Genomic DNA, 11781 nt, shown 5'->3' with positions numbered 1-11781 from the left:
CTGTGTTGCGTTAAGAGTATAGACATTTATCAGAAAATAAACTTTCCTGTTTTCCAGCTAGTCCTTAGAGAGGCTGGGTGCAGCTAGGTTTAATTTTTTTATTATAACCAATTCAGCACTGTAAGTTAAGTTGCATTCATTAAGATCCCAGATGCACCAATAAAGTGGGTTACATCCTAAGTCTCATTCACAATCAGAGATTTACAAATAGTGAAGCTTCCCAATGAGACACTGTAAGTCTGGTTGGGTTCAGAAGAACTTGCATGAACACAGACTCACAAACAGGGCAGTTTATTGGAACAACAAGTTGTAGATACTTTTAGATTGGCAGTGATAGATTCACTAGACGTGCAAAATATAAATATATAGTACTATGTACAAGTGTTTCCAGGTATGTTCTAGAGGTGTAAATCTTACTAAAGAGGCATCCCGACTTTGGGGAAGGAGACAGGAGTAAGCCCTTTGACTTGTCTGCAAGGTGGTCGTATTCTCGTCCTCTGCCATGGAGTACATCAAATATGGAATTACATTTTTTTGTAGAAGTGGAGGTGAGAATGTAGTCAAATATTCTGTTAGCTGCTGTCACAAAGGGGAGGGGCAGACACTTTATACCTAAATGAGGAATACTGGGAGTTACAAAAAGAGAAATTACAAAGGCTGTGTGTCTTGGGCAAGGGCGGAACAGAACTGTGACACTTTAGTGTCCCTCCTTCTTCCAGCTGGATTGCAGTGATGAGAATCACCTGCAACCTATAGATAAACTATCACCCCATCGGCAGGCCATCATGTCTATGGTAATCCCTTCAGCACATATCTCACACTCTATCTCATTCCTACAATGAGTGAAGCTGTTTAGAGATAACAAACAGATTAATAAATGTATCTGTTAAGCCGAGCAATTGAAGCCATTCATCACTACAAACAATACAACAGAGCAGCCAGAGAGGGTGGGATTTTCCTGAATCCAAATACAGCAGCCAGCAGAGAGACCTAGCCGAGCAGAACCCTGTTATTTGATAGAGATCCTGGAAAAAGGCAGAAGGGAAGCTCTCTGCAATGGGAAAAAACCCCGGGGGCAAATACAAGTCATACTGGAATTCATCTCACCACAAAACCTAGAGCCTAAATTCATTTAAGTGGTGACTAAAAAAAACCCTAACAAACTATATTACTCACCTAAGGGGAGTTAGTTCAAAGTTCGGCATACTAAAACCTCTGACTAAAAACTGTATAGTAAAAACTAAACTGTGTAGCTGTCACCTAAAAAAATTAATTTCTCAAATACTTTCTGCTGCCTGGCTTTTGAAGTTCCACAGATGTCCTGTGAATACCATGGCAGAGCTGAGCACCTAGAAATGTGTCTTCCACTTAAACTTGTGCGGGATCCAGAAATTGTATAGCTCTGAAGGGTGTGGTACAAAGAGATTTCCGGGAAAAGCTTCATCGGTCTACTAAAGATGATCTCCACGACTTCTGCAGAAACTCAGATCCTGAAAAAAATTAATTCAAGAAAGTCCAAATAACATCATGTTCATAGTGAGGGGTGAGAAGTAGTACTTGCTTTAGAAAATGTGTTTCTATTTTGGAGGCAATTGGGAATAAGTGCTTTTGTTACAAAAAGGATAGGATATTGGATTTTAGAAGTAGTAAGGCTAAGGCTCTGCTAGGCTGTAAGGCCTCAGGTGTAGAAATAGTTCTCTTGGGAAACAGGAATGGAATGTGCTGGGTGGGGAAGTTAGGAGTAGTGTATTAGCTGGGCATGGAGAACATGTCTAAAAGTAAATAGTTCTGGGTCGATATATGTTGCATGCAAGGGGGATTTCAGTGGTGGGAGTTCAATTGAGCATTATCTAAGACTAGACAACCATGAAGATATACGGCTTGGGGTATGATTATCAATTGTTAATGTTTTGTATGTGTGCCAATGTTTGAAACTGTATAAAGAGCTGAGTGAAACGATAGGTCTTTGGGAAGCCTGATTTGGGACACCAGTCCCCAGGTCCCCGGGCCCTGAATAAAGCACCGCATAAACTGACTCTCTGTTGGTTTGTGTTTGTGGTCGGTGGGCAACAGTTTTCTGGCGACCCAGGTGGGACTCCGGGGGTCGTAGGGGCGGTTCGCGGGGTGATCTGCTCCGTGCCGGCACCAGGTGATTTCTGGGGAGACATCAGCCCGTGCCCGACCCCGCGTCCGACGGACAACCATGAGGTAAGCCCACAAGGTGCTTTTTTCCTTTTAAACCGGTGGTGGTAGCCTGCCCGGTAAGACGAGTCTCTACTCGCAGGGTTGGGGCATTGGTTTGGGATTATAAAGCCTAGGCGCTGGCCGTCAGACAGAGCGAAAGCTTTGCAGAGCCAGCCCTTGCTTCTCGCGGCGACGAGATAAGCAAGGAGGGAATTGGATATTGTGGTAATTGGTATTGGTATTAGTCTGTGTGTTATTAGTTGTGTGCGTTATTGTGTGGTTGCATACCTCTGGAATGATGCCGTTGCGGGTGTTTCGGGCTTTGTCAAGTTCAGATAAGGATATTCCGGAGGATTCTCCCCTCGGGTGTTTGCTAAGTCATTGGAAGGAGGGTAAATTGGGACGGGAACTGCAGAAAAGAGAATTGATTGATTATTGTAATAAGGTATGGCCTGAATATGAAACTGGGGGGATGCAGTGGCCGTGGAATGGCACTATTAATTCTGAAATTATAACCCCCATGATGCGGTATTTACGGGAAAATGAGAAGTGGGATGAGATACCCTATTTGGATTTGTTTTATCAGCTAATAGGAAAAAAGGACTGGCAGAGGAAATGTGGAATGATGGTGTTAGAAACGGAACCAGAGGAAACGGGGGCAGGGGAAGAAGTGGTTTCGGAGGTTTTGTGAATCAGAATGTAGGGAACCAGATGATGGGTAGGGGTAGAGGTAAATTGGGGCCCAATCAGTGCGCCCGATGCTTCGCCGAAGGTCATTAGAAGAATGAGTGCCCCCTCAATTTGGGGATGGGGACACCGATGAGTAACTTTCCAGGAGGGAATCCCATGAATCAGGGAATGAATGCGAATGATGGGTTAAACCCTTTCGCGCCAGGACCACAAGGTGTCGCTCAAGCCTTTATGATGGGGAGCTATCAAAATCAGAGCTGACTAGATAAAGATCTAAAAGTGGTCCTGGAAGTTGACGGGGGGCCCAGGGAATTTAGGGTAGATACAGGAGCCACTTTCTCTGCAATCAATGAACAAATAGGACCGTTAAGTGATTCAGTTGTGAAAGTAGTAGGGGTGTCGGGGGAGGTGGTGGAGAGGTCATTCTTGCGGCCACTGGAAATCAAATTTGGAAACAAAGAATTGGATCACCAGTTTTTATATATGCCAAGCAGCCCGGAATGCTTGTTGGGGCGAGATTTATTATCGGCACTGGATGCAAAAATCATATTTGAGAAAGGGCGTGCTAAACTAGAAATCCCGGAGGGAATCCGGCAAAACTTTTTGTGATTAAAGAGACAAAGACAGAGGAGATACCCCAGGAAATAGAGCAGGCAGTAGTCCCGTGGGTATGGGAAACAGGGACCCCGGGCAGATCCAGGGTAGCCGTTCCTGTGAAAATTGAATTAAAGGAAGGGGCACACCCGGTAAGAGTTCGACAGTATCCTATCAGTTTGGAAGCCAGGAAAGGAATTGCCCCAATGATCACGCAATTTATAGCATTAGGGATTTTACAAGAATGCGAATCGGAATTTAATACTCCAATCTTTCCGGTAAGGAAACCAAATGGGAAATACAGGTTGGTGCAGGACCTGAGAGCAGTAAATGCAATTGCCAAAGATATACACCCGGTGGTGGCCAATCCATATGCATTGTTAACATCGATTTCTGAGAATTTTCAGTGGTTCACAGTGATTGATCTAAAAGACGCCTTCTTCTGCATCCCACTGGCCCCCGAGAGTCGACACATTTTCGCCTTTGAATGGGAAAGCCCAGACACTCGCCGCAAGCGACAGTTAACATGGACCAGGTTGCCACAAGGATTTAAGTGTTCACCCACCATTTTTGGAAACCAGCTAGCAAAGGAGTTAGAGGAATGGAAAACTACCAAGGTAAAAGATTCTCCTTTTTCTTATGTTGTTTTACAATATGTGGATGACATACTCCTGGGAACAGAGGAGCGGGGACTGTGCTCAAAGTTAACAATTGAACTATTAAACATGTTGGGTCAGGCAGGATACCGAGTATCCAAGGAAAAAGCGCAGCTGGTGCAACAGAAGGTGATTTATCTGGGATGTGAAATATCACAAGGAGTCAGGAGAATAGGGGTGAACCGCATTCAAGCCATCTGTGCAATCCCTGTACCACGAAATAATCAGGAACTAAGATCTTTTCTAGGAATGGTCGGCTGGTGTCGCCTGTGGATTCCGAATTTCGGACTTATGGCCAAACCACTATATGAAACAATCAAGGAACCCGAATTCAAGTGGGGTAAGACACAGCACAAGGCCTTTCAGGAATTGAAGCAAGCACTCAAAGAGGCCCCCGCTCTGGGTCTGCCTGACCTGACAAAAGACTTTCAATTGTATGTGCATGAAAGGCAGAGATTAGCTTTAGGAGTACTCACACAGCGATTGGGGTCATGGAAGAGGCCCGTGGGGTACTTCTCGAAACAGCTGGACATGGTGAGCGGAGGGTGGCCAGGGTGTTTGCGAGCAGTGGCTGCTACGGTAATCCTAATTCAGGAGGCACGGAAACTGACACTGGGAAAACACATCACGGTATATGTACCTCCCATATATGTACGTCTTGGAACAAAAAGGGGGGCATTGGCTCTCCTCCAGCAGAATGATGCAGTACCAGGCTCAGTTGCGGGAACAAGATGATGTTGAATTGAAAATAACCAACCATCTCAATCCAGCAGAATTCCTTAGGTCCACCCAAGAGGAAGGAGAACTGGAGCATGACTGCGTGGAGGTGATCGAACAAGTGTATGCCAGCCGTGAAGATCTGAAAGATGTCCCGATGGCAGATCCCGATGTGGAGCTGTTTACGGACGGATCCAGTTTTATGGAGCATGGAACCAGGTATGCAGGGTATGCTGTGGTGACACTCCAGGAAATAGTGGAAGCTAAAGCACTGCCTCCGGAAACTTCAGCGCAAAAAGCAGAAGTATGGGCGTTGGTAAGGGCATTGGTCCTTAGTAGAGACAGGAAAGTGAACATTTGGACTGATTCAAAGTATGCATTTGGTGTAGTTCACATCCATGGGGCTCTGTGGAAAGAAAGAGGACTTTTGACCTCTCAAGGCTCACAGATCAAACATAAGGAAGTAATAATTCAGTTGTTGGAAGCTGTACACTTACCTAAAGCAGTAGCGATCATGCATGTCCGAGGTCATCAAGCAGACTCCGGGAAGGAATTTCAGGGGAATCGGATGGCAGATGAAGCTGCGAAAAAGGCAGCCAGATTGGTCTGGACTCAAATGGCTCTGATACCGACAAGAGAAAATCCCGCTGCACCTTATTTGGAAGAGAAACCGTGCTACTCTCCAGAGGATGAACGGTTGGCACAATTCACTGGAGCAAGAAGGAATGTTGTAGGATGGTATGTAACACCGGTCGGACAAGTTATACTGCCAGTGGAATTAATGAAAGTAGTCATGAAAACTGAACATAACAAACTCCACTGTGGTGCAGAAGCATTGGTAGAACATCTAAAGAAAATAGTACTCTCTAATTCGATGATAACAATGGCCAAAAGAATAAATGCCACCTGCCCGATTTGCATTAAAAATAACCCGTTGGTTAGAAGACAGGTCCAAATGGGGAAAATACGTGTAGGGCCACAACCAGGGGATTACTGGCAAATAGATTTTTCCGAGTTACCAAAATCTCAGGCATACAAGTACTTACTAGTTTATGTGTGCACCTTTTCAGGATGGCCCGAAGCTTTCCCTTGCAGAACGAACCAGGCCAAGGAGGTAGTGAAAACCCTTCTCAAGGAAATTATTCCGAGGTTTGGGGTTCCTTTAGGAATATCATCGGATAGAGGACCACATTTTACTGCAGGAATCGTGCAGGAAGTTTCTACTATTCTGGGAATTCAGTGGCACTTACACACCCCCTGGAGACCTCAATCTAGTGGTCAGGTGGAACGAATGAATCAAACTCTGAAAAATCAAATTAAAAAGATTTGTCAAGAAGCTAAAATACAGTGGCCCCAAGCATTGCCTCTAGCCCTTCTGAGGATTAGGATTAAACCACGAGAAAGGATGGGGTAAGTCCGTATGAAATTTTGTACGGCAAACCATATCATGCTGTAACCTATCAAGGGGACCCACATGTAATTGGGGATCAGATGATTGTAAATTATGTTTTGTCTTTAAATAAGACCCTTGCAGCACTGAGATCCACGCTGGAGTGGAATTGACCGTTACCTCTGGACACTCCTGCTCACGACATTCACCCAGGAGACCAAGTTTATGTGAAGAACTGGTCGGTGGAGCCTCTGAAGGAAACATGGGACGGCCCCCATCAAGTGATAATGACAACTTACACCGCCGTCAAGGTCGACGGGATCAACAGCTGGATCCATTACACACGGGTCAAAAAGGTCCCCTCCCGATGGTCAGTGGAACCCCTATCTCCCACAAGAATGGTGTTCAAAGCCAAAAATTAATGCTGTTGTTGTTACTCTTGAGTAAAATAATAATTGTTGAAACCTTTGTTAAAATCACAATACCTGAATCAAGGGTGTGGGTACCGGAGAATTCAAATGTAAATCTCACATGTTTGTTTGTCGATGACCAGGGAGCTGGATGGGACAGAGTCGGGGCACGATGGAAATGGATCACCAAGGATCAAATTCAGGATAAAGGAGTAGAAACGGTCTGGGATGAGAAGCAGCAAAAAGGTAGGACTACCCTGCAGATATCCAATGTAACAAAGGCCAGAACAGGAAAATATGCTTGTATAGTTTGGATAAAAGGGAGTTATGATTATGGATTCGTAAATCTTGACATTTTAAATATCTCCCAAACAGAACCGGAAAATAAGGTCCAGGTGACTCTCCCAAATGGGAAAGTAGATATGTGGGACGGACCTCCTCTCAGAATAAAATGTACTCACAAAATTGAGACAGGGTGTCAGAAACAGATTGGAATGAAATGGTGGAAATGGAACACGACACAGGAAATGTGGAATCCACAGGTACAAGGGACAAGTTGGTGGACGCAGGGAAATGAAAGCAGAGGATGGTTGAATATAACGAACTCAGAGATTGGTAGATCGGAGGGTAAATACCTTTGTGTTCTCATTTGTGGTAATAGGGGAGGTTATGGGGTCAGGAAGGTAGAAGTGGTATTACAACAGGATCGAGGAATCAAGCCTGAACAGGAAATATATAACGCAAAGGAAGGGCAGGATTTGGTTTTAAGATGTAGGATACCAACTGAAAGCTACACTGAGTATGAATGGTGGTTTGGAGGACAGAACTTGGTGGCTCAAGGGAAATATCAAATTAGAAGAAAACCCCAAGAAATAGTGTTAGTAATTAAAGAGGTCCTGGAACAGCAAGATAATGGACAATACTGGTGTTGGGTTGCTCGAGATGATTGGTGGGCAACCGGGATGATTAGTGTTTATGTTGAAAGAACAAGGGTGACTCGGCAGGTACCAGAGGATGAAATCCGAACCAAACCAGAGAATCTGATTGTGGGTTTAATTAGGGATTTTGGGCAAACACAAAATGTATCAGCAATCACTGCATGTCTGCCTTTGCCCCATGCGGCAGGAGATCCTATACCATGGGGAATTATACCAGCTCCAGACATGCCTGCATCTAATCGAGCAGTTACCTTAAGTTGTACCCAGGAGACTAGGATCCGAACTAAATTGGTTAATTGGACAAATGTGATAAGGAAACGCTGGAAAACCCCGGGGAACCGAGCAGATTGTTACAAGCTTCCGAATGCTGTATTTACCAAAATCGGAAGATTCCATGGAGTAGGATGGTGTGAATACGATGAGAGGCAAACGCTAGAAGTCCCGGCAACTGAACAATATTTTGAAATAATATGCCAGAATGTTACAAACACAACTACCATGGAGCAATGGCAGACAATCTGGGGACCTAGTTTGTTAGAAACCTATCGTTACATAGGAACAGTTCAATGGTGTATTTATTGGAAGGGACGGAAAAATCAAACTTACTCAAAGACCTATCAAGGACAGGGTAGTTGGAGAAAAGATGCACCTGGAATGACCGATTGGAATTGCACTAAGGTCTTCACTTGTGACAGCCCAAGTGAGTCTGTGAGTCTACTGCCTGTAAAGGTACTTTTGAGATTTGGCTGTGAATGTAGGGGATATAACCACACGATAAAAGACAAAAATACAGAAGGAGAGTTAAACTGTAAAACTACATCAATCCGAGCTCCAGGAAATTTAGTTTGGGTAATGGGTCACGGACACTGGACCACTCATATGCCGGTAGACGGTCCAACTACACAAATTACTTTAGGAGTTCCAACTCTTTGTCCTTTTTGGAAATCGACAAAATTGACGGCCTCAGAAATACAAATGAGACATAAGCGAGATGTAAGTCAGGAAATTGGAGACATAGGGTTAGAAGAAGGGGAAGATTGGCATGGACCTTCTTCAGGAGTTAAATTTACCCACTCTTCAGGAGTGGGTATTAGAATCTCTCTTTGCACCAATATCATCATATCGAAACAGGGAAATGTTGTACAAATTGTTGGGGCAAACAGAAAGGTTGGCGGCTGTGACCAAGAAGGGATTCAAGGACTTAAATCTGCAGTTACAAGCTTCGTCTAGGATGACAATTCAAAATCGGATGGCTTTAGATATGATATTGTTGAAGGAGCATGGCATATGTGGATATCTGCATGGTAGAGATGATCATTGCTGCATTCACATCCCGAATGTTACACAGGAAGTAGAAAAGGATATAAGTCAATTAGAACAGATTGAAGGAAAGGTGAATAATATTCAGAAAGAGGCAGAACATAATTGGGTTGGAGAACTGTTCAGCTCCCTGGGAATTCGGATGTCCGGATGGATATCCTCAATTGTACAGTATGGAATCATGATTGTTATAATCATTTTAGTTGCCTTAATAGTATATAAGTGTCTTTTAGGAATGATTGTCAAGGAAGGTCAACACTCTCGGCGAATAATGAAGGCGATAATGCGAAGAGAAGTTCTGGCAGAACCAGCCACTCCACCTCCTGCTTATCGCGAAAAGGCAACATGAATTGTTGAGCATCCTTGCGAACCCAGAAGAAGCTCGAAGGATGCTCAAAAGGGGGGACTTGTTACAAAAAGGATAGGATATTGGATTTTAGAAGTAGTAAGGCTAAGGCTCTGCTAGGCTGTAAGGCCTCAGGTGTAGAAATAGTTCTCTTGGGAAACAGGAATGGAATGTGCTGGGTGGGGAAGTTAGGAGTAGTGTATTAGCTGGGCATGGAGAACATGTCTAAAAGTAAATAGTTCTGGGTCGATATATGTTGCATGCAAGGGGGATTTCAGTGGTGGGAGTTCAATTGAGCATTATCTAAGACTAGACAACCATGAAGATATACGGCTTGGGGTATGATTATCAATTGTTAATGTTTTGTATGTGTGCCAATGTTTGAAACTGTATAAAGAGCTGAGTGAAACGATAGGTCTTTGGGAAGCCTGATTTGGGACACCAGTCCCCAGGTCCCCGGGCCCTGAATAAAGCACCGCATAAACTGACTCTCTGTTGGTTTGTGTTTGTGGTCGGTGGGCAACACTTTTTTCCAAGGAAATATTACCAAGTAGTAGGCAGAGTAGAAAAGAAAGCAACACCACACCCCAGTTCTCCTGAGGTCTGAGAAGGTATCCAGGCGGTTGAAGGTCCTTCAGGTACAACTCTGTCTCCAAGGCAGAGGTAACCTTTACCCAGGAGCTCACAGTGCAAGGCTGGTGGCCTCTCAGCAAGGACCTGCCCCAAGCCGGCCCAGCAGGGCACCAGCAAAGCCACCCGGCTTCCCGGGGCAGGTGGGAAGTGCCGCGGTCCAGGACAACGCAGCAGCAGCCCGTCCGCTGGGCTGTGTGCGAGGGACTGCAGCAACAGCAGGTCAGGCACAGGCTACCCAACACAGGCAGCACTTCAGTGCCCACACAACATCTGTAGGAGAAGCACCAGAAAAACTTCGTAGTAATAAAGCAGGGGCACAAGGGCTGGGTAAATGATGCAAAGCCCTTCACCGCTGTGGCCTTCAAAGGAAACAAACAGTCGCTTGGGGATAGGCTTGAGGTACAAATACCATTAGGAAGATGGAGGTGGTTAAGTGCTCCCTTTGGCTCCTTTTGTGCATGTGGGATTGAGGTTGAGTTATTTGCGCTAACAGCTGGGTCTGAAGTTGCTTTGGGATTGTTCCTGTGTACCTAAGTTTGCTTCAATTTATCTCTTTGAACAACAGAGAGGGGAGTTCAGGTTGTGCTTGTGAGAGAGTCTTGTTAGCTGACATAGGGTGATCTGAGGCTAGTTTCATGTACTCTACCTGACATGTCCCTAACCTGATCTGTATGATAAATATACATCCTTGCTTTAGCTTAACCTTTGGTGTTAGGATGCCTTGCCTGGGTAATCCCGGCTGTAAGGAGCTCCGAGCAGCTGAAAGCGTGCAGCCAGAGGGAGCCGTCGGGAAAGCTCACGTGTGAACCAGGGAATGTCTGTGGCAGGGATTATCTCTATCTCATAGGAGGCCTTTTTGTTCCTCTTCCTAGCACTTCTGTGGACAGAAACCAAAGAGAAATTTTTTTTTTCTTCCTACATCTTGAATGGTGTTCCCACAGGGGTCTTATGGCCTGCAACTTGGCTCCCCTTTCCTGCAAGGTAAAGGGCAAATGGATTCTTGATTTTGAACAGAAATTGCTTTTAAACAGCATGTTGAATGAAATCTTAACTTCTGCAGGCTTTTGTAAAATGTTGAGGTTTGTTTTTAAACTTTAAAAAAAAAAACAAAATCCTTCAAACCCTCTTATCTTCTTTCTTGCTGAAGGAGAATAAAAACAACTGATGCTTCAAATAGACAGAAGCACCAGACAGTTACATAAAAACAAACTGCCAGATCCCTGCATGTAGGAGTGTCTGCTCTCAATTCAGTCCTGCCTCTCTGTGAATGTGCCTGGAAGTAGGTCTCCCCATCCTGAGGCGATAGCAGCTGGGACTACTAAATGCCCGAACTGAAACTGGGCGCTGAAGGCACTGATGATGTGGCCTTAGGCTGCATAGAGATTCAAGCAGAGTCCTTCGTAGCCAGGGGACCAAGTATTTGCAGTCAGACGTTGGAGAAGAGCCACAAAGTTTTAAATCTTTACTAGTTCTGTGAACAGCTCGAAAGACCTTTAAGCGAAGCTCTAGGGATCAGCACATATCCTCCTGTCTTAAAGCTTCTTAAAGTATTTCAATTGTTGTAGACCTGAAAAAACTGGAAAAGTTATGGCGAGGACAGAATCCTCATGAGAACTTTATGCCCTCAGCTCTACCTCCCTTTAAATGTCTGGTTGTAATTGTGCTCAGGAGCCTTCAATATCAAGGTAGAGGAAATACAAGCTACACCTACTAAAGTGGTGGGTTTGTGATCAGATTGTTAAAGTGCATGACAGATCCAGCTCATCTTCCCTCTGAAGAGCTATTCAGCCATCTAAGGGCCAGGGTTTCTCCCTGAGCTCATTGCATGCTCACAAATGGACAGCAAATCACTCAGATAACACAGGCTTACAGTGTTCTGGAAGAGCACAATGAATTGTTACTT

At 44.7% G+C, this 11781-nt stretch overlaps 1 long non-coding RNA gene across 1 annotated transcript; it reads right to left on the bottom strand.

Annotated features, from left to right (window-relative positions):
• Positions 1–275: 275 nt before the first annotated feature.
• LOC138108986 (uncharacterized) lies at positions 276–6141 on the bottom strand. Its single transcript, XR_011150181.1, has 4 exons — positions 5339–6141; positions 4601–5247; positions 2473–2593; positions 276–1490 (listed from the first exon to the last, which is right to left on the bottom strand). It is a non-coding gene; the product is annotated as an uncharacterized lncRNA (long non-coding RNA).
• Between the last annotated feature and the right edge of the window lie 5640 nt (positions 6142–11781).

The sequence above is a fragment of the Aphelocoma coerulescens genome, chromosome 4 (genome assembly GCF_041296385.1).
Source record: "Aphelocoma coerulescens isolate FSJ_1873_10779 chromosome 4, UR_Acoe_1.0, whole genome shotgun sequence".
Lineage (NCBI taxonomy): Eukaryota > Metazoa > Chordata > Aves > Passeriformes > Corvidae > Aphelocoma > Aphelocoma coerulescens.
This window is presented reverse-complemented; position numbering and strand designations above follow the sequence as displayed.